Genomic DNA, 24,626 nt, shown 5'->3' with positions numbered 1-24,626 from the left:
AATCATTTCTTTAATAAGTATGTAAGTTGTGTGAGTGGCAGTTTTTTAAAAACCTGAAATGTTTTTCTTTGTCTTTATTTCTGAATTGTGGTTTAGCTAAGATTAGAATTTTAGGTTGAATATTGTAACTCAGCTGTTGGAAGATACATTGTCTTCCTCTACTACGGCTAATGGCAACATTCTAACAGTCTGTTTTTGTTTGCTTAAAGATGACCTTTTTCCTTTGGGCACTTTGAAGATGTTTTCATTGTTTTAGTATCTGGTTATTTAAAAATATTATGTTATACACACACACACACACACACATATATATATATATATATATATATATATACTTAAGTACAAGACTCCATGTTTTCCATCAATTGTGGGTAATTTTCAGCCATTATTGTTTTTTCCCCCAAAACTAGTTTATCATGTTTTCTATAACATATCAAAGCTCATAGTTCCATGGTTTTAGTAGCTGAGGAAACTAACCCAGAGGTTAAATGTTTTTTCTAACAGAAAAACTAAGAAAAATTAAGTATCTACAATGAACCAACAGAAGAGTATCTTAGTAATAATTATTATTATCATAGAAATGAGTTCCCTTTTCTGAGCAAAACAGACCTGTGATTCATCTTTATGTTACACAGTGCCAAGGCAGAGAGAAAAGATATTTGAAAAAGGAGATGATTCTGAAAAAAAAAACAGATCTATTGAATGTTTGTAAGATATTTTACAACTTCTTCCACCAGCATGCTGGAATTACTGTGGGGGGAAGTTGGTTCCAGGGGCAGACTGTGGAGAGGGTTACGGGAGGCTCCAGGAGGGAGGTCCAGCAGCTCTCTCTTAAGTTTATGCACCTGGAGACTCTGACTAGCGTTTTGTTGATGATGTTCATTAATGATTCTCTTTGGACATTCAAGCGATCATCCTCAGTGGTAGGCAGAATGATGGTTCCCATAATGATAAGTCCATATCCTGATCCCTACAACTTGTCATTATTATCTAATATGGCAAAACAAATGATTTAATTAAAGGATCTTGAGAGAAAGAGTTTATCACATATGATTTGGAAGGGTCCTAAATGCAATCACACATATTATTATTGAGAGACAGAGGGAGTTTTGAGACTGAAGAGGATAAGGCAATGTGAGTACAGAGTGATGTGGCCACAAATCAGGAATAACTGGATCACCAGAAGAAGCAAGGAGTGGATTCTCCCTCAGAGCCTTCAGAAGGAGAATGGCCCTGGCAGACACCTTGATTTCAGATTTCTGAACTTCAGAACTATGAAAGAATACAATCTGCTCACTAAATATGAGGTAATTTGTATGGCATCCATAGGAAACAAATGCATTCCTTATCAGGGACATTCTGTGTTAAAGACTTCGGGGTTAAGGGTTATAGACTGAATGTCTGTGCCTTCTCTCTGTTTCTTCTCTCCATCCCACATGTTCACATGTTAAAATTTTAATCCCAAGTATGGTAATATTAGGAGGAAGTACCTTTGGAAGGTGATTATCTCATGAGAGCAGACTTCTGTGAATAGTATCCTTAGAAAGAGACACCACAGAAATTCCTTGTTCCTTCTTCCATATGAGATTACAGAGATGAATCAGGAAGTGAGCCCTCATCAGACACCAGATCTGCTGACAACTTCTCCTTAGATTTCCTAGCCTGCAGATCCATGAGAAATGAATGGTTGTTGTTAAGCCACCCATTCTATGGCATTTTTGTTATGGCAGCCTGAATCGACTGAGACAGGTTTCTATTTCTCCTGGAGTTTTCCATTATTTCACCATTACTACTGGTGTTACTGCTGTATCTGGCACTGCAGAGCCTAGAGAATGGGATGGAATATGGGATGGCACCTATAACCACAGAGCTCAACGGTAAGACCCTCACAGTCAAAGGGGGGAAAAATGTTAGCTTCTTTATCTGGGGAGTTGGGTACGTGAGTGTTTTGTGTGATTGTCATATAGATTTTATAAATAATCGTATGTAATTCATATGTTTTGAAAATGTCCTCTACTAAGCAAGGAGTTGTAATTGAAATTGACAATAATTATTCCTTTAAAAAACAGCCCATGCCCTTAACTAGATTGCTGTGTATGCAGCATCTGTTTGTGAGGTATTTGCCAGCAAGTTTAAATGAGTAATACTGAATAATAATACTGTATCTCCTTCATTACTGCATATTCCAGACATGGATTGACACTTTCAGTCCAGTCTCTGATGCTGGAAGAGCTCCCTAGCCCACTTCTGTAGTTACTGGGACAAGATCCCAGATTGGCTTTAAGTGAGCATCATGTGGAGCTATTCACAAACCATGAACATGATTCATCTAGTATGTAAGATGGTTTCATGGGGAGGCTGCACTGATTTTCTAGTTTGGTATTATCATAGTGTTTTGGTCATGGTATGTGCAGCAAACATCCTGGAATAAACACACATGATTAAATAAGGCTTTAATCATCATAAGCAACAAAGTGTAAAAGAAAACTAATATGCAACATGGCACATAGATGTTCAATACATGATAATTCACTTGACAGCATTGGCAAAAAAGTCTATGTAAAGGGGCCTAGAATATTTTCAGGGTAGAAGACTATAATCAACCAACACATATGTCTGGATCTCTGAGATGTGACAGAGCTTAGTCTGAATCTTTATGAATTCTGCGTATCTTTCAGGAGCTTCTAGAATTGAGCTTCTAGGAGCTTCTGGATTGAGGCATAAACTTTGGTGGACACATGAATATTACTAGATACATGGATTATTCTGCTCCTCATACAGAAAGTGCAAATCTTTTCCAAAATACCCAGTCACAACTCCACATAGGGATTTCACCATCCTTATTTTCACTGCTGGAGAGTTTGATTCCTCTTTTTTGGTGAAGTGAGTCCTTTGACTTATCTTAGTTTCCAAGAGCCAGGAGCACATCTTAGCTGGGCCATCTGTGTAGGGTCTTGCAAGGCAGAAAACAAGATGTTAGTCAAGTTACTTTCCTTTCTGGAGCATGCTCTTCTCTTCCAAACTCATGTGATTGTTGTCAGAATTCAGTTCCTTGCAGATGTGGGACTGAGGTCCTTATTTCCTGGCTGACTGTGAGCAGTGACCACTCTCAGCTCCCAGAGGCACCCAGTGATCCTCCTCACAACATGGCAGCTTACTTTTCCAGACACTTGTTTTCAAGCAATGCCTCTCCATTATTCTCTGCATTTTCTTTTTTTATATGTTGTAGTGTAAGCCATGAAATTTTTTTTCTTTTTTTTAATGCAAATGAGTAACTCATATTGGTGGCCCAGGCTTTCCTTTCAAAGGCTGTCTCTGACTGGGTAAAGAGCCAGGCCACCTCCCCCCACTGAGGCCCCTTTGTGTACAGATCTTGGTTGATTTCATAACTTATCATTTGAGCCACTGTCTTTTCCTATGCTTTAAGTTCCTACTCTTAGGTTTTAAATTGATGTATAAAGAGTGAACCTTCTAAACCCTAAGCCCAACCCTTGACCACAATAAAGAAGAACCCCAAGCCCCTGTGTGCTCTCAGTGTGCGCTATACCCAAGACTTCACTGTGTGGCACCAGCTGGGCTGTGTAATTTTCAGTTCTTGAAAGTAATAGACCTTTATCTTTTCAAAGTTTCCTGATGGTAGTTATGGAAGGTAGGCTTGTAATCAATAAGAACCACAAGGGTTGGTCTGGCTGTAACACTGGTTTGGATAAGTAAGGAGATGTCTGTGGGAAGATGTTTGTGGGAGCCCAGGTGAGTGTCCCCAGGCATTTCTAGCTGATAATACATCTCCTTATTGGCTGAGACTGGCACAGAACAGATACTGAATTTTTATATTTTGTTCTTCTTGTCTCTTAACAATTTTTTTCCTGTCTCTTTGTATCTCTGGGCTGCATTGGGCAACTTTTTCTATCTTGCAGGTAACTAATTCTGTCCTTGGCTTTATTTTCTTTTTTAAACATATCTGTTAGGCAGAAAGACAGAAATGAGTGGGATGAAAAGGAGAGAGGGCCCCCCAAAAATGACTCAGGGAGTTGATCGGATAGAGCCAGGGAGCCAGAAATGATTCAGAGAATTAATCAGATGAAGCCACAGGGTCCAAGAGTGACTCAGGAAATGTCCAGGGTCTTTCTTCCCAGATAAGAAAAATCAGAAGCACAGGCACAACACAGCCCATGTCCTCATTTCACCAATCAGAACAAGCCTAGAGGGCTAAGAGCTGTCACTCAGGGACCTCCCTGCCCTGCCAAAACCACATAAAAGAAACCTCAGAATGAGCAGCCAGACCTGTCTCACCTTAGGCAGGCCCACACTGTTACACTCTGTAGAGTGCAGTGAAACTGGCTTTGCTTTCTTGACTGGTTTCTTGCCTCTCTATATCTGACTTCCCTGCGATGCTGAGCCAAGTTCCTTTCTTCCTAACATATCCGTCAAGTTTTTAAAGTTTAAATGTCTATATTTCTCATTTCTAAATACTGTACTTAAAAAAAAAGACCTGCCTATTTTTCCATATACTCTATTCTTTCTTTAGAATTTTTCCTTAAATTCTAGATAGCTTTCTAAAGAAAAATAAATATTAATTACAAGGTCACTAAATTGTTCCCTTCCCTGCTTTAAAGACTAAGCCCAAAACTATTTAAAAAAATAAGTTTACCTTAAATTAGTACTTTCTTTGAGATTCCATCTATTCTACTTTTTCTAAATTAAACAAAAGTATTGTCATCTATTTTTTTCTATTGCTGCTGCTGACAAATCAAAAACTCTAGAGACTGCATGATCTTTCAAATGAAAGGGTTTATTGAGCCTTTATAGATGACCGTCAGGCAAGGACTGAGTCCTGGACAGGAAGTTTCTGCTTCCCCAGTTGCAAGGCCAGTTAACAGAAATAACTGTCTACCAGACTCAAGAAACAGGGCACGTTTATGAGGGGTCCCAAGGAAAGAATGTTCGTCCATTAAATTTACTTTGGCTACAGATAAGGGAGGTGGGCTAACATAAAGTGGGGAAAGTCCAGGGATAGGTGGGTGTCCATAGAGAAGGGTCCTGGATTGGCTTCTGATGATAGTCAGACACTGGTCATGTGCCTGGGGAATGTGGTAGTCCTGGAGACCTTCTGGGTGATTGTTGAAATGACTTTATCCAGGAACATGGAGTTTCTGTTTAGCAGTGGCTCATGGCTATTGACTGATGACCTTCCTTTGTCTCTTGTCCTCATTCACTGGCCCTAATGTCACTTAATTTAAGACCTTTCAGAAGTTTTGCCTTGTCACTGTTAGGCAGAAAAATAGATACAAGAGGGTGGAGTGAGAATAAGGCCAGTGAAGCCCACCAAAAGGTACTTAAGAACTAACCTGATAAAACCAGAGAGTCAAAAGGACTCACAAAGTTAATGAGTTAATCAGTTGAGGTTTCAAAGGCCAACGTTGACTGGAAATGTCCAGATATTCCCCAGATAAAGAAAAGTATCCAAGCACAGCCCATGTCTTCATTGTATCAATTAGACTATGCCAGTGTAAAATCTACTGAGTCTGCTGAAAGGCCCAGTTTTCTCTTTAACTTAATCTGTATGCTGTTTTTTCTTCTTCCTCCAGCCCCTTAATCAAGTACCTTTGTAACAAGGCAGGGGACAAACCTCAAAAGTGTAAATAAACCTATGTAGACAAAGAATGCTGAGATCCAGGCCAACAGTCAACTAAATAACCCTATTCTTAAGACAAAACCTCAAAGGAATTGTAAGTCACCTGTATACATCATGCCTTATGCTGATGCTTACGCAAAAAGCCCTATAAAATCCCAGACCCTAAACCCTTAAGCATGCCTCCTCTCTGAGCTTGCCCACACTTGCCTTTCTTCGAGTGTGTCACTTTTGTCCTATTCCAGATAAGCAGGGAGGCGCTGCTGAGAGCTCTGATTTGGGCTTGCAAGTTCCCATCACCTTGGTGACCTGGATGGAACTGCAGCTGTACAATCATGCTCTTTAGTAGCCTGCCTGAAAATCTCCTTTCTTTGCCCTTGGGAAGTTCTCAGAACATCATCTCACTCCATGCAGTGCTCTGCAGCTCCCCCAAATCCTGCGGTGGTAGAGACTTAGTTCCCACACCGTGCAGATCCAAGTGGACGCTGAATGCCAGTGACACTGGCTTTAAGAGTTAGCGAGGGATTGTGCCCAATGCTGAGTAGGAGTTCAGTGAGCTTCCCTTTCCCTCCTGTCTGCTTTATTCAAGTAAACCTGCCTTTGTTTACCTTGACTCTGGCTCGCTTATCCCTTGGAGTGCAACCAAATAAAATTTTCACTCTGCCTCACTGCCGTGCCTCTGCCCTTCAGTTCTTTGTTGTGGCAGAGACAAGAACAAGGAGAATAAATTCAACTCCCAACATCACTGCTTTTCCTAGATTTCCTATCTCAGTTAATAACACTATCATCTACTCAATAGCTCATATGGACACATTGATGTCATCCGTAACATTTTCTTTTAATATAACTATTCCCTCTCAACAATCTACCAAAACCAAATGGTATGTGTTGTCTTCAAATGGTGTACATCCAAATCAAGTTCAGTCATCCTTAACATTTTCCTTTCAGTAATCGACCACCGCCAAATGGTACCAAGTACCAGTGAAACTTGGTTTTATTCTTAAGTGTGTCTAAAATCACCACTGTTGAACATCCTTAAGTATCTCTCCCCTGGACTGTGATAAAAAATAATAGTTCTCTGCCTCCAAACTCTCTCTCTTTGGGTCAATTTTTTTACATTTTTATAGGTATAAAGGGTCTATTTCATATACTGTCCTTTTGTGTTCTCAGTGCTTCCTGGATTCTTGTACAGTATATAAAGGATGAAGTACAAGCCCTTTAGCTTAGCTTAAAAGGCTGTTCATAATATGGCCTCAAGTCTCTTCCCAATTTGTTTTTTCAGCGCTACTGTATTGTCTATGAGCTCATACCACAGGTGCTCACTCTTCTCTACATCTGTCATGCTTTTGAACATCATGCCTTTACACTTGCTCTTCTCCCTGATGGAGATTGTTTCCTTTCTTTTCCCCTTGCTAACTTTTGTTTATACTTTAAGATTCAGCTAAAGAAAAAAAATCCTTTCTCATGCAGCTTTTCCTGACTCCTCTTCCATGCTGTACTTCTATACCATTATATAAAGAACATTTTGTACATTGTATATGAGTTATTGGTCATTTGTCTTTCACTAAACAGTGAATATAACCATGTCTTATTTACCTTATTCACTTCTGTATCTCTACTTTTTATCCATTTAATACCTAATGTATAGTAGGTACTCTGAATATTTTTATTGGCTAAAAAATAATGTCCGTTTAATCTGCCTGTACTACTAAGTACTGAGTACAATTAAATAGTTGATTGTATTCTGTATGCTGACAATTTCAGATATAAATTTCTCTGAAAAGTATTTGTAAAGTGGAATTGAAAAGTGGAGGAAAAGTGTTTGTAAGTGAAATTGAAAATTAAATGATAGCTCCATATTTTCTGTTGCTAGATCTCTATTTTTGATAAATTGTCAATCATTGTCATCATATTTTTATTTGATCTGGAACAAAATAGCAAATAATCTTTAAGCAAATACTTAATGTACTGTGGGGTTTACTATATTTAAAATAACCCTGTATGAATCCTTTTGTAAACTTGAAAAAACAATTGCAATATAAATGATCACCCCCAAATTATAGCTTTAGAATTTCTTAGACTGTGGGATATATTACAGTAGCAAAATGGACTGCATTCACTCTTGTCAGAACTAACTTGAAACATTTTCTTGCAATGATTGATGTATTGAGGACACTGAAACTCTTCAATAGTTTAGAAATTTCTAACTTTATATGATAGAGTTTTCACCTACTGAAAATAGTTTTTTGTTATTTACTGTTTTTCTTCTTGAAGGCATCTTATATCAAATTGGCTGAACTCAAAGTTCAGGTTGAGAATTTTTGTTCTTATGATCAAAATAGTTTCTCTTATGTCTCTAAGTACTTTTTTATTTTTTGTCTTTTAAATTACCACCGAGATTCAATGTTAAATATGGTGTCATTAAAGGGAAATTTTCTAAACACTTTTTTTAGAGAATTGAAACAAGCACTTCTGCCAAAATATTAGCTTCTAATGAAACTTAAAATGTGAAATGTCTATATTTCTTAATAGTCATTTGAATAGAAGTTTCAATGCAATACAGTAAATGTTAATTAACAGACAATATTTCAAATAACTTCAGTATATGAGCATTAACATTAGTCTTTGAAGCAATGACCCACAAAAATCAATCCTCAGGGTAGCTGTTTTTGTGTAAGTTGTCCCTCCACATGTATAAAAAATGGAAAACATTTCTTCTCAGCCAAAATTTAATAAAATGCTCACAGAAACATCTTTCCATGAAGGGTAAGCTATTAGGTTGCTTGGGTTTAAAAAAAAATCAAGGAAATGAACTCATTGTTGCTGCTGCTGCTTGTCAAAAATTTCATTGAAATGAATATAGGTCTCTTATTGCAATGGATAGGAGATGAATTTCAGAGTTGACTGTTCATTTCTTTGCTCTTGGAGGTGCTGTTGGTTTTTCCTACAACTGTAAATGATGCTGACAGAATGCAGAGCAGAATCTAATGAATTTTATGCCAAGCAATCACAGAAGCAGCATACTTCCACTGTCATCCTGTTTATGAGGAGCTTTTTCTTAAAGCTATCAATACAGAAAGGTCTATAGAATTCATAATGTTTGATTAAGCCTGCAGGCAAAGTCTATTTTTTGGAGGACTAGAGGCTCTAGTTTCTGTATGTGTGTTTCTTTCAACATTAGAAATTATAAAGAAGGGTTGCCTTATAGGTAAACTATTACTAGTGCTAGATTATATTTAGAGGTGTTTACTTAAGCACAAATCCACTGGTGAAATCCCAAGTGATTTAGCACTCAGTAAAATGATGCACACAGCTTTTACTCTGAAGCCACTGCTGCAAGATATGAAACAAATGAAACCAAACTTGAGTTATCTTTTTAAGGGGAGAGGGTGTTCTTATTTACCATAAGGAATAAAACCTATGATATTAAGCAACTCAACTCAAAGAGGACTCAAGGTAGCAAATGGTCTTAGTCAAAAGTGCTTGTTCAGTATGAGCCATACCTCAGTTTTGTAAAGGCCAATAACCCAAATGATTTGATAAAAAATTTATTGTGCTCTCATCTTAGAAATTAAAAATTGTTTCCAGTATATAATTTTGGGTGTTTTATTTGGTGGCCATGTGGAGCTTGAGATAATAGCTATTTGCATTTAAGGGGCTTCTTTAAATCCATGAACGTAATACATTTAGTGTTTTTGCTTATAGAGTAATTGAAGAGTGGTGGGAGTAAAGAGAGTTCCACAAAATGTCAGTTCAATAAATCAGAATATAACTTTAATTTCAATTTTAGGTTTTTTCCCCCAACTAATACAGAACCAACTAGCAGGAGGTACTGTAATGGAAGCAAAATAGGAAGAAAATGGTCCTACCTTTGAGGAGTTTACAATCTCCTTGGGAAGAAAAGAATCATGCACAATTGACATTTTTCTTGATGTGTAAAACACGACAAAGCTGGGCAGGTGGTTTGTAGGAGTGCTGATAGGTATTATAATGACCACATTTCACCAACCCCATTTAGTTTTTAGTGTTTGAAAAGTCATTAGGCAAACTGCATATGAGATTATTATTACAACTGCCATTTTGAAATATTAGGTGTATGGTTCTTAACCCACTCTTCATTACTTTTGAAGTACTTGTCAACACTGCTGGAAGAAACATCAATGCTCTCTCTCTCTCTTTTTTTTTTTTGATTGATTGTGGTGTTAGTAGTAAGATGGCAAAATTTCAAAGCAGTATAAGTGGGGTATGTTACAAAATGCATCAGAATTGAGAATATTATTTGTAAAGATTCATTTTTGAATTAAAAATGTTTATTGGTATGTGTTCCCTTTTTTAAATTAATAGGTTGAAAACGAATATTCATAAGGCATTTATGTGAACATCTGCTGCTATTAGAAGAACCTTAAAAAGGCAGAGAACAAATAAGATAGAATACAACTAAATATGTATATATTCTACAAATAACTATGGTTACAAAACAGATTCAATGCCTAATGTTAATTGCTCATAAGTTTGCAGTAAGAGATAATCTATTTCCAACATATTCCCTTTGATTACCTGTAGGGAATAGTTAGTATGACACTAAGGACAATAGCCAGCAGTTTATGTATACATGTACTACTTAGCTTTATTTCCAAAATCTAGTTGCCGAGTTATCCAGCATTAGTGATCATGGTCAGCGAGGTTTGAACAATACAGGATAATTTTAATAAACTAAAGGGATTTAGTTGTTTGGAAAGTCATTAGGCAAACTGCATATAAGATCAACATGATGGCTAACTGCACAGGCAAAATTTCCAGGATTTGTATGAAGAGAACATCCAAATCTTGTAGTAATAATATTTGATAATGTAGAAAAGTGCTTTGAATACAATAGAATAAGGAGAAAGGTATAATTTTTCTTCTATCATAACCTGTGTTTAAATTGTTTAGAAGAATGATTTGGGGGTTGAAGTGTATTTATTTAAAGAGTTGGAATTTTTTAGGATGAAAAAATTGGTCTGGAAAGAAAATACATATTTCATACTAGGACAACAAAAAAGAAAATTTAAGTTTTAGTTCAAATTAGTTCTTTTTCTATAATTATTATGCACATGTCACTCAAATAAGTTAATTAATTTTCCTCTAGAGAGTAATTATTAAATATTTATTGATTACCTTTACTAAAGGTAGTTAAAGGTAATAAAGTTAGATTCCTTTGCTGTGTAAGATTATTATTGAAAATGTTTTGAAATCAACTCATTATGGTCTATGAGCCATCTGCCTTGCAATGTAAAAAACAACCATCTCAGTTAAATAAAGTTTTAATGTGTATACATTTGTATGATTCATTAGGAAGTAATGTGGAATTAAAATTTTTTACAGTTAACACTATAAAGCCTTAAAATCATTTTTGAATTATAGAATATAAAAATATTCCCTTATGTTTTCTTATAAAAATCCTGAAGTTTTGCTTTTCGTATTTAAGTCATGAATTCATGTAAATTTATACAGCAAATATTGCGTATCATTATGCTAAGTCAAGGAGAACAGCATTTCCCTCGTGATCTGAAATACCAGCTCTCTCATTTGTTTTATCCATTTATATGTGGACCTATTTCTGGGCTCTCTATTCCATTCCACCAAGTAGTTTGATTTTCTCTAAATTTATAGCATATTGCCTTAATTCATCTACCATTACAATAAGCTCTGTTTTCCTGAGGATGTTTTCCCTTTTTATTCCTTTTCTTTGTGAATATTTTTTATTATCATTGGCTCTTTGCTGCTCTGTAAACACTTTAGAATCAGCTTATGAAACTTGACAATAAATCTTATGGTGATTTTGCTTAGGATTGCATTGAATCTTTTGATTGAGAGAGAATTGACATTTTAAAAAAATGCCTCTTCATTCACAAATATGGCATATGTTTCCGTTAGTTTATCATCTGGAATGTTTTGATTCTTGTACAGTTTTTTCTATATGGGTTTTGAAACAACATTTGCTAGATATATTCCCAGGGACCTTATGTGATTTTAGCTGTAAACCTATCCCTTTCACCTTTTTATCTTTTTCTAAGATGCTGCTTTTATTGATTATTGACATGATGTAGCAAAAGAATGTATCCATAGGTCTAGGGAAGTGTTAATATCTTATATGATTTAACTGTAGATGTGTCACTTTTCTTAAACACACTAGGGTATGGAATAACTCATTTTACAGAATGAATTCTATTTGAGTGGCAGTAACTACCACCTGGTTGAAAAGGATATGGGTAAGAAAATAATAGTTTAGCATAAAAGCACTTAGAAGAGCATTTGCAAAATGTATTCTTCAGGCTGTGAATAGATGTCAGAAAAAAAAAGATTTTCATGAGAAAATAATTTCATGATAAAATAAAAGTCTGTGTTTAATGAAGTTAAGGATTTTTATTTTTCTGACAAGAATTCCCAGGAGGTGGAAATAGAAAGCATTCTTTCCCAAAGGTAGTTATCCATGGAACACTTTTTCCTAGGATTTTTATCAGTTTGCCTGTAGAACTAAGGCTGATGTCCCATTGTGTTGTGCCCACCAGCTCCCTTTCAGATTGCTGAACAATCACTCTTAATAGTTTTCATATTAGCAAAGTATTTTGAAAATCACCTTTATAGAGTATATTCTAGAAAACGCTATTTGTAAAGTGTCACTGATAAGTTAAATGTTATATAGGGTTAGGGACATTTATTACATTTGTCTATTTCTGTTTCAGATTTTTATTTTATGCACAGTAAGTTTCACTTTATAGTATATTTATTACTATGTGACATATAAAGTGCCAGTCTAGGCATTATATTTGTGAAAACACGTTTATTTAAAACAACTAATTGATCTTCAATGGAAAAATTTTGGAAAACACAAATAACAATTTCAAAATGTAAAATTTTAAATATCTATTTGGGACATTTCCCAATTCCTTCTGCTAAATGCAACTAAAAACCTTGGGCATTATATGTAAAACAAACATAAGAAGACTCTGAAAGGTGGAAAGAGGAAGGTAGACCAGCTAGGAATCTTGAAGCCCAAGAAACAAATTGGCGCTAAGTTCCTGGGCTTTTGGCTGTGCTTTGATTTTGATTTTGTTTTTTTGCCTTGGAGCTGAAGAAGCCAGCAACTTCAAAAGACCAGGGGCAGAGATGTAATGAAAGAAGACCCAAAGAAGTCATTTATTCTTTTAATCATGCAAAACAGTACATTCTCACAACTTTTTCTCTAAAGAATACTTTTCTTTTGGAATTCACCAGTGAATTCTATATTGCTAAATTCACCTCATACAGTTTATTTTCCCCTTGCTGCTGTATCAAATTACCACAAAATCAGGGGCCTAAAATTTATTATCCTATAGTCCTGCAGGTTTATCATCTCTGTTTCCATCCTCACATCTCATTCTCTGACTTTGACCCTTCTCCCTTCTTCTTAAAAGGACACTTTTGATTGTAATGGATTTACCCAGATAATAATCCAATAAAATCTCCCATTTCAGGATCCTTTACTTAATTACACTTGCAAAGTCCCTTTTGCCATATAAGGTATTGTAGCTCTGGAGGGATGGGGTTTCCCCTCCCAGGACAAGCTCCCTATGAATCCAATGAAACCAAAGTAAGTAAAGGGAAAGGGCAGGTTGGGAGAAAGGTTTTTATTTCTTACAGCTTGTTCAGATTCTGTAACCAGGTCCTGCACCGGCTGTCCCCTCCAGCCGCAGTGTATGCTTTCTGCTCCCCTTGCCCACCCCTTCAGGCAGGAACTCCATGGGCAATTAGGTACCAGGAATGGAGAAGAGGAGAGAATGGCTGTTTTCTCTCCATACCTTGCCAGGGATCCAGCAGAGGCTCTGCTGTGGTAAACATCCATTAGTATGTAAATGGACTAAGACCAGGTGGAATTTCTGGGTGGAAACTTCTCTTTATCCTATAGGTATCATATTCATTATTTCTGAGGCTCAGTACCTAAATAATTTCAAGGGACATTGTTTTGCCTATCAAATATGACATCAATTTTTGTTGGATTCCACCACACTATACTGCTCTGTTTCATATTTTTCCAATAGCTAGCCACTTCTTCCCAGTTGCCTTCACAGGTTTCTATTCCCTGCTCTTCTCTCAATTATTTGGGTTTCTCAGGTTCTCTTCATAGCCCTTTTTTTCCTCCTGGGCAGCTGAGATCATTCTCTATGTGAATCCTAAAGATCTCTTATATTTCTGACTCTGATACTGAATTTTCACACAAATGACCCAAAGACATCTCAAATATAGTATATGTCAAACTGAAATCATTTTTTTGCACCATCGAAGGTACATCATTTTCCACCATTCAGTTAATGCTATCTCCATGTACCCTTTGCCTAAGTCAAGGAGGGGTTATCCTTGACTCTGCCATCTCCCTTTCTTCCCAGAATTAGTAAATACACAAATACATTATATTAATTCCTCTGTAAATGTCTCTTTATATGCAGTCACTCCCCAATCTAGACCACTTTGTCTTTTCCCTAGATTTTGGCAACAGATTCCCAAATGGTCTCATATCCAGGATTGTTTCCTAATTTATTTTCCACATTGCAGTCAAGCTAACAGTCACACAAGCAGCTGTAGCCCTCATTTGTAAACCACAAATCAAATCCTGTCACACTCCTATTTAAAATCCTCCCATGACTTTAAATAGATGTTTGGAAACAAGTAAAAAACACCTGTTTAAGTTGGTGTGAAAAAGCTCCTGTTTATTGAAGCCACTGACTTCCTCTTTGGCCTCACATCGCATTTCATTTCTTTATTTATTTTTATTTCCTTATATGCTATGCTGTTTCTCTTTCTCTTTCTCCCTCTCTTCCTGCCCTCCCTCCTTCCATCTCTCTAATCTCTCATCTCTATATCCATCTCTGTCATCTGTCTCTCCTCCTGACCCTCCTATATTCTATTCATGCTGTTTCTTCTATCTAGAAGATATTTTTCTCACCTGTTACCTGGCCATCTACTATTTCTTCAGATTTCCAACTCCTCCAGGAAGCCTTTTCTGGCCTTGAATTCAGGTTAAATGTATCTTCTTAAAGATGCCTATACCACTCTATGTACTTTGTTTCAGAATATCCTCATGCTGTTTTATAACTGCCTATTAGTCTAGACTGTAAACAGTGTGAGGTCAGGCATAGAGTTTATATAATGGGTATTATTTATTATTTGACGAAAAAATAAATTAGACTATTTAATGAATACTAATTGGCTGTGAAGGATTATAAATTTTATTTCCTTTGAAATACAGAAACATCCTCTGGGTAGAAGATCTCATGTCTTCTAAACAAGGGAGGAAGAGCAAAAAATGAACCAAGATAATCCTTAATATCCATCAATGATATTTTTGAATTAATACTATCTCTTCAGAGATTTTAAAAATATTTTTATCATTGATAGTTTTAACTGCTTACTGACTTTATCAAGAACCCTGACTGTAATAAAATTGGTTAAGTAAACAAAATCCCATATTTTAAAATTAACAAACATCATTTTGAATTGCTGACTATGTCTTGACTACCTGTAAATTGAGGATCAAACACTTACGGAACTTATCTTGTCCAAGTCCCATAGGATTAGGGCTATTAAAACAAAATACCTTTGATTCTTTAATGACAATAATTAGAAAAGCTTTAGGTTCATATTTTGCTTCTTTACTTAAATAGTATCCTTCCTCAATAAGTCTTAAATACATCTTAAATTGGACTTCTAAGTCTAAATACAAGAGTTTAAAATTTTCTGGAAATAGTTTATATGTAAAACTGCTGAGATCTGAACATCTGTGTTCTTCGGGGTCCCATTTCCTTTGATTTGGAGTTTTTTATTTGGATGAGAGATACTAAACTCTTCCTAACTCAAACAAGGAACTATGAGACATGTGCTCCAATATAAAAACTTCAGAAACAGTAATCATTCCTGAAAGTCTGTAACTGTTTTGCAGATGATTTATTCACTTGCTTTCTCTAATCAGTTTTCTTTCTGCACTTATCACAAAATAAGATTGTTCCTTGAAGCAAGAACGAAATGCAGAGGTCCTAACAAACAAGAGGTGCCTTATGGAACGGAGCTACCACCAACACGTCCCTTACTAAGAAAACCTTTAGAAGCAAACATAAAAAGTCAAAAAGTGGTGTGAATTACTGGCTTTTGAGCACATAATTTAATATTATATCTTTTATTTTCTGGTCATTTTAAAAAGTGCTTCATCTATGTTAAATAGGTGTTCTTAATAATACTACTCCACTGTGGATGAAGATTACCCAATCTTAAAATTGTATTTATAAGTACACAAAACAGAGTTGTTCAGGTATGAGAATGTTCAGGGTAACATGAACATTCTCAAACCGTAGAAAGGAGCCATAGAAAGGAATCCAAGCCACCAAGTGTTCTTCAAAGTGAAAGAAAGGCCAATTTAGAGGTATAGAGGGAAAAAGACTTTAGTTTTAATCAAAATCTGTATTGCCAATCTTGGGTAAGTAATTTCTATTTCTAAAAGTCTGTTTACTCACTTGTAAAAGAGGTTTCTGCCTGGGGAGTCAGTGAAGGTGGCAGTTGCCTATTTCAGTGAGAATTACGTTTTCCTGATATGTTCTGAGTCAAAATATCAAGGGGAAAAGAAACAGAAGTGGGGTTTCTCTGTGAGAGGCAGTAAATATTTGCTAGATTCCAGTGGTAATAATCAAGAATGTCAGTTCTCACGTTTGTTTCAACAGTTGTGAGAAAGCATTGAAATTAGTTAGCTCGTATTAGCAAATGTGTATAACCCCAAGTCTATCTATGGCCCAGCTTCAGAATCTGGAATACCTAGGTTGATGATTACTGTGCATGTAAACAGGTGTTGGAAGGGGAAAAAAATTTAAGAATTGCTGATCTGGAGGGACACTAAATAGAAAATGAATGCTTGAGAGGTCCTAGATGTTAACAAAAAGTAATGATAAAAATATTATTGCACACCCATTTGATATAGCTTAGTTAAATATCAAAGATTTTTCATAGTTTGAAATGCTCAAAACAAATTTCTTTAAAATGTCATGGATGATAGTTTTGTAAAACTGTGTGAGCCCATCCTCCTTGTGAAATGGTTAACATCGATGGTTCTAAAGAAAGTAAGTGCTTTTCTTGAATTTAATAGGAAATTTTGGTGGTAGTTCTTTTAACTAAATGTATCATCAAAATTCTTAAAAAGAAAGGAAATGAAGAGTTATGCCAATTTATCTTTTAAAAGAGACTTAACTGGTAAATTAAGAAAGATACAAAAGGTGGATAAGTAAATACTTAAATGTGATTAGAAATGTTGAGAATTGTGTGTTCACCTAAGAGGGAATACATGAGGATATTGACAACTACTCAGACTGTGTATTGCCATTATGTGATCACAGATTTGGCAGCTATGAAACCAATGCATTCTTTAACCTAAGATCAAAGGAAAAGAACAAGAAAATGTGTTCAAATTTTTATCATTATAATTGGGCCACTCTAGGTTTTCCTCCTTTTGTAACTGTATTGAATACGTTTGATTTTGGACTGTGAAACACACTGAAAATTTTAACATCCTTTTTCTCTTACCCTCTCTTCAAGAATAGCCTTAGATATGCTTTCAAACCACAGAAATCAAAGACCATAAATAAAATCTCATACCTTCTCTTTGATCCTATTTGCTATGTCCTCAAATGCTTCTGTCCATTTCAGAAAGTAAATGGAGATTCAACTTTGCGTTGCTGCTTTTCCAATTTGGCTTTCAAAGACATTAAGCTAATCCTTTCCTGTCACTAAAAGTGATTTTTACTTTTCTTTCCCTTTCTTGGGCATTAAACAAATACATCTGAATCATTAAGTTTTCTTGTGTATTGATCTTCACATGGGATATAGCTTTCCATGTGAAAATGGTGAAAATCCTAAATTTTTAGGGAATTAAGAATAAAGATTTCAGCCTTGAAGGGCATTTAGGTTTTCAACATCATGCAATTTCTAACTTTTGAATACACTACAGTTAATTAAATTATCAACTAGACATATCCTGTTTATTGCTCTTTTGGATTAAAATATATTAAAGCAGAAAGGAAACACAACTTAATTGGCCTTAGATAAGTTGTTATACTGTTACTACAACAGTTTTCTTGGAATTTAGTAATCATAATTATGCAAAACTTAATAAGCTAATTATTGTTGTGCAGTTTTTCCTGACTTAAGGGGGAAAATTCATTGGCACAATCAGCCATATCATGCTGGGTTAGAAACTTTAAGTCAGAAAAATTTTGACTAAGTTATAGAGAGCTTTATTATTTACTGGAGTATAACTCCCTAAACAACTAACAAAAGAAAAGTTTGAAAATACTCCTTGTTTCAATATTTGTTCTTTGTAGTTGCCAAAGTGTTGCTCTGTTTTATCAGAAATAAAACTGATGGGAGGGAAGACAAGTCATCATGTGTGGATGATTTTTCATCCAAGTAGAGACCATATATAAGAGGCTCAGGATTTTTGTTCTTTCAAGAATGACTTTTGAATAAAGTTTGAATAAATTTTCATCTTAGCCTATCAGAAGTTGAGTTGCGCTATTTTATTTCTAACCAAGTGTTTCTACAACAACACATTATATGCATTCCTGGAAATTTATGTATTTCACGTACCAGATGAATGTGCATTTGAGAAAAGTAGAGTTGATTTAAAAAATTTGTAACCAAACTGCTAACAAAAACAGTGATATGTTTTTCCGGAGATACCTTGAATAGCACTTCAGCATGCATAGAGGTACTTCAGGAAATAGAATAGAATGGCTTGTGCATCACGACAGCAGGTAGGAATGGATCTCTGAGCCAGTGCAGCTATCACTGACATGGTCACAGAGGAAGAACAGTCTGCTCTGAGGTTACCTTGAAAAGGTGGAATGCTCCCTCTTGAAAGGTAATCTGGGTTTAGGCATCATTTGAATTTTTTTTACAAGTAGAATTAATAAACTAGCTTTACAGGTTTCTTGTTTCCTTTATCGAATTAAACAACATTTTCACAAGCTCATTCTAACCCCGGTTTTTAAATTTTGAAAACTGTACTTTGATTGCTTTGGAGATTCTACCAAGATGTCCAAGTAAATGGACTTTCCAGAGCCAGTTAAATTGTATAGTAAGAAAATAAACATCCTTTCTTGGCTCCTGAAGCAAATCTCAAGTGGCAATAGAACTTTATCTTCATTGACAATTTGTTTCTCTCCCGTCCCCAACCGCACCAAGTCTGTGCTGTTGCTTTTGTTCCTGGTTCTGGTTTCCACATAACTCACAAGTTATTCTTAATTTGCCAGCAGCATTTGTGATTTTATTTTAAGGCTTTATTATTTGATGATCTTTTTCACATAAAGACCTATTCTTATGAATGAGAGATGACAGAAAATTTTGATTGTTGGTTTCCTTGCTCATTCAAGAATATATCAACTTTCTACTGGGAAGGTTAAGAACCCTTTGAGATCTAGATTTGGGAGTTGCTGGTCTCTGTTTTAATCCGTGACAAAGGTTATCAGGCTAAGCTACAAGCTGTCTGTGTATCTGTAATTGCGAAAAGCCTTTACCTCTACCTCTCACCTTTTTTGAAGAACAGTTGGTATAAAATCTTATATTTCAAATATGTAACATAGTGTTCCACCAGTTACCCGCATTATTAAATCCTCACTGCCAACTAATGCAGTTACTCTCTGGATATTACAGAATCATTGAATATATCCTCCATGTTGTAATTCTATCCCTGTGACTCTCTTATATTGTGATTAAGAAGTTTTTTACCCCTTTATCACCCTCCCCTCCACACCTACCCATCCTAACCCCTCCCCCATGGTAACCACCAGTCACTTCTCAGTGTCTGGATCTACTCCTTTTTTGTTCATTTTGTTTTTAGATTCCACATATAAGTGAAATCATATGGTATTTGTCTTTCTTCACCTGGATTATTTCACTTAGCATAATACCCTCTAGGTCCATCTTGTTGTCACAAATGGCAGGAGTTCTTTCTTTTTTATGGCTGAATAATATTCCATCATGTATATCACCTCTTCTTTATCAATTCATATCTTGATGGACAATTTGATTGCTTCCATATCTTGGCTATTGTAAATAAAGTGGCAGTAAATGTAGAGGTGCATATGTCTTTTTGAATCAGGGATTTTGTTTTCTTCAGGTTAATTCCTAGATGTGGAATGAATGCATCATATGGTATTTCTTTTTTTAGTTTTTTGAGGAAACTCCATACTGCTTTCCGCAGTAGTTGCAACAATTTACATTCCCACCAACAGTGTAGGAGGGTTTCCTTTTATCCACATCCATACCAATACTTATTATTTATTGTCTTTTGGGTAGTGGCCATTCTTACAGTTGTGGTGTGAGGTGATATCTCATTGTGGCTTTGATTTGCATTTCCCTGATAATTAGTGATGTGGAGCATCTTTTCATGTACCTGCTACATGCAAGAGAATGAAACTGCATTACTGTCTAACTCCATACACAAAATATAAACTCAAAATGGATTAAAGACCTAAATGTAAGATATAGAGCCATAAAACTCTTAGAAGAAAACATAAGCCAAAATCCCTTAAGCATAAGGATGAGCAATTTTTTTCTGGAAACATCTCCCTGGACAGGGGAAACTAAATAAAAATGAACAAGTGGGACTACATCAAACTAAAAAGACTCTATACAGCAAAGGACACCACCAACAGAGTAAAAAGGCAGCCTATAGTATGTGAGAATATATTTGTAAATGATTTATCCAATAAAATGTAAACATCCAAAATGTATAAAGAATTCATATGCCTCAACACCAATATAGCAAATAAGCTGATTAAAAAATGGGCAGAGAACATGAACAGACATTTTTTTCCAAAGAAGAAATACCTCTCAGTTGTTTCTGAAATATTCTAGTGCCTCTCAAGAAATAAATAAATTAGATACAAAGTCTCTTAAAATAAGGAGTTGTGTTTTGATTGGTTTAGAGAAGCTAGTAAGGTTGCATAAGTCTAATATAAGGGAAGATAAAAATTCTTAGTGAGTAAGTAACTAAATATCTAAAACTTTATAAAAACTTCAGATAGCACACCCTTAAAAAAATGCTTTTCACAGAAAATGTCAGCTTTCAAAAAAAAAGGAGCACAAGAATCTTAGCCTTCATAAAGTGAATTCTTAGATAATTCTGAGTAGTTTGACAATTTCAGTTCAAAAACAGCTGTATGTCTTTTCCCTGATTTTGTATGTGAATTTTATTTAAAATTTCTAAACTTCTTATGAATTTCCTAAACTTCCAGTATACTGATCAGACAAATAACATCATTCCCAGAAAATGTTTGAGAATTTAAAGTCTATTAAATTATGATTTCATAAACTTGTCTATCAATAGTCATTATCTTTTGGATGTGACAGCTGAAATAGAATTTTCAGAATTTTTAGTAAATAATTAATTTATTTAACTTATTTTCATTGAGGTATAATCAATATACAATATTAGTTTTAGATGTACAACATAGTGAATCAACATTTGTATATATTGCAAAATCACCACAATAAGTTTAGTTACCATTTGTCACCATGCAAAGTTAATATTATTGACTACATTCCCCATGCTGTATAATACATTTTCATGACTTATTTATTTTATAGTTGGAAGTTTATACTTAATCCCCTTTACCCATTTCATACCATCTGAGCTCCCTACCTTTTTAGGAACCAGCAATCTGTTCTCTTATCTATGAGTCTAGGTTTCATTTTGTTTTGTTTGTTTCTTAGATTCCACATGTAAGTGAAATCATGTGATATATTGTTTTTATTTTTATTTCACTTAGCATATGTATCTGATTTATTTCATTTAGCATATTACATTCAAGGTCCATCCGGTTGTCTCAAATGGTAAGATTTCATTCTTTATTTAAGGCTGGGAAGTATTCCATTATATATACTTATCACATCTTCTTTGTTCATTCATTCATGATGGACACATAGGTTGTTTCTGTTTCTTGACTATTGTAAATAACGCTGCAGTGAATATAGCAGTGCATGTAAGTTTTTGAATTTTTTTTTTCATTTTCTTTGGATAGATACCTGTGGTAGAATTTCTGGATCATATGGTCATTTTATTTTAATTTTTTGATAAATCCCTATGTTGTTTTCCATAGTGGTGGTTGTACCAATTTACATCCCTACCATCAGTGCATGAGAGTTTCCTCTCCCCCACATACTTGTCAACACTTGTTAGTTCTTGTCTTTTTGATGTAGCCATTCAGATAGGTGTACAATAATATCTCATTGTAGTTTTGATTTGTATTTCCTTGATGATTAGTGATGTTGAGCATCTTCTCATGTGCCTATTGGTCGTCCATGTGTCTTCTTTGGAAAGATGTCTATTCAGAGCCTCTGCCCATTTTTAATCAGTTTTTTTTTTGTTGCTCTTATTCTTTCTTTTTTTCCTTATTAAGTTGTATGAATTCTTTTTATTTTGGATATTAACCCCTTCTCAGATACAAGATTTGCAAATATCTTTTCCCACTTAGTAGACTGCTTTCTCATTTTGTTGCTGGTTGATGACTGCACAGAGCTTTTAGTGTGATGTGGCCCTAATTGTTTATTTTTACTTTTGTTTCTCTTGCCTTTGGACTCAGAGAAAAAAAAGGGGAAAAAAAAAACCCACTAAGAACAACGATGTCAAGGAGCTGACTCCAGTGTTTTCTTCTAGGTGTCTCAAGTCTTATATACAAGTCTTTAATACATTTTGAGTTATTTTTTTAATTTGATATAAAATAGTCATCCATTTCCATTCTTTTGCATGTAGCCGTCCAGTTTTCCATCACCATTTATTGAAGAGACGGACCTTTCCCCATTGTATATTCTTGCCTTCTTTGCCATAAATAAATTGACCATATATGTTAGTTTATTTTTGGGCCCTCTATTATGTTCCATTGATCTATGTATGTCTTTTTATGCCAATACTATAAGCTTATAGCTTTGTAGTATATTGAAATCAGAGAGCATAATACTTCTGGCTTTATTTTTCTGTCTCAAGATTATTTTGGCTATTTGGGGACTTTTATAGTTCCATATGAATTTTAGAATTATTTTTTTTATTTCTGTGAAAAATGCTGTTGGAATTTTGATAAGGATTGCTTTGAATCTAAGAGCTTTGGTAGTATAGATATTTTAACAATATTAATTCTTCCAATCCATGAGCATGGAATATCTTTCCATTTATTTATGTCTTGTTCAATTTCTTTTATCACACTGTCTATAGTTTTCAGTGTACAGGTCTTTCACCTCCTTGGTTAAATTTATTCCTAGGTATTTTATTCTTTTTTGGTGCAATTGTAATTATAATTATTTGTTTATTTCTCTATCTGATAGTTCCTTTTTACTGTATAAAATTGCAACAGATTTTCATATATTGCTTTTTATACCCTGTAACTTTACTGAATTTATTAGTTCTAATTTTTTTTTGTTGAGTCTGTAGGGTTTTATATATATATATATATATATATATATATATCCTTCCAATATGTATACCTTTTAGTTATTTTTCTTGCCTAATTGCTCTGGCTAGGACTTCCAATACTGTGTTGAATAAAAGTGGCAAAAATGGCATCATTTTCCTATTCTGATCATTATCTTGTTAGAGGAAAAGCTTTTGGGTTTTCACTATTGTATATGGTATTAGATATGGGTTTGCCATGTATAGCCATTATTATGTTGAGATACATTTCCTCTATACCCACTTTGTTGAGAGTTTTTATTATAAATGGCTGTTGAATTTTGTCAAACACTTTTTCTGCATTGGTTGACATGCTCATATGATTTCTATCTTCATTTTGTTAATGCAGTGTGTCACATTAATTGGTTTGTGGATGTTGAACCATCATTGCATCCCTGGACTAAATCCCATTTGATCATGGTGTATGATCCTTCTAATGTATTTTTAAATTCATTTTGCTAGTATTTTGTTGAGGATTTTTACCTCTGTGTTCATCATTGAACTTTAATTGATATTGGCCTTTAAATTTATTTTTTTATGACATCCTTGTGTAGTTTTGATATCAGGCTAATGCTGGCTGTATAAAATGTGTTCAGAAGTGTTCCCTCTTCTATTTTTTGGAAGAGCTTGAGAAGGATGGGTATTAGATCATTAAATGTTTGGTAAAATTTACTAATGTGTGTGGTCCTGAACTTTTGTTTTGGCGGGAGGTTTTGATTACTGATTCAATATCCTTATTAGTAATCAGTTCACATACATCTTCCTATATATGTAACAGTCCATTTTAAGTTAACAGCAGCTTAAATTTAAACACTATAGAGTTGAAAACTCTATGCTTTTACCCTTCCCCCACATTTAATGTTTGTTGATGTCACATTTTACATCTTTTTATTTTATGTATTCCTTAAGTATTGTAAATTTTACTACTTTTGTCCTTTAACATTCATAGAAGGTCCATAAGTGCTTAATCTACTTCCTTTACTGTGTATTTATCTTTCCCAGTGAGATTTTTACTTCCATGTTTTCTTTTTATTAATTAGTGCTATTTCTTTGCAGTTTAAAGAAATCTCTAACATTTCTTGTAAGATTGATTAGTACTGATGAACTCATTTAGCTTTTGCTTTTCTCTAAAACTGTAACTCATCTTAAATTCTGAATGATAACCTTGTAGGGTAAACTACTTTTGGTTGGGAGTTTTTTCCTTTTAGTACTTTATATACATTGTACCACTCCATTCTGGCCTGAAAAGTTTCTGCTGAGAAATCTGCTGAAAGCTTTATGGTATTTCTCTTGTATATAACAATTTGTTTTTCTCTTGCTGCTTTTAAGATCCTGTATCTTTATCTTTTGGTATGTTTACTCTAATATGTTTTGATGGGGATCTCTTTGAGTTCATCTTATTTGGAACTCTCTGGGTTTCCAGGACCTGGATGTCTGTTTCCTTCCCTAAACTAGGGAAGTTTTCAGTCACTATTTCTTCAAATAAGTTTTCTG

This window comes from Manis pentadactyla, chromosome 1 (assembly GCF_030020395.1).
Source record: "Manis pentadactyla isolate mManPen7 chromosome 1, mManPen7.hap1, whole genome shotgun sequence".
NCBI classification, from domain to species: domain Eukaryota; kingdom Metazoa; phylum Chordata; class Mammalia; order Pholidota; family Manidae; genus Manis; species Manis pentadactyla.
Note: the sequence above shows the minus strand (reverse complement) of the source record.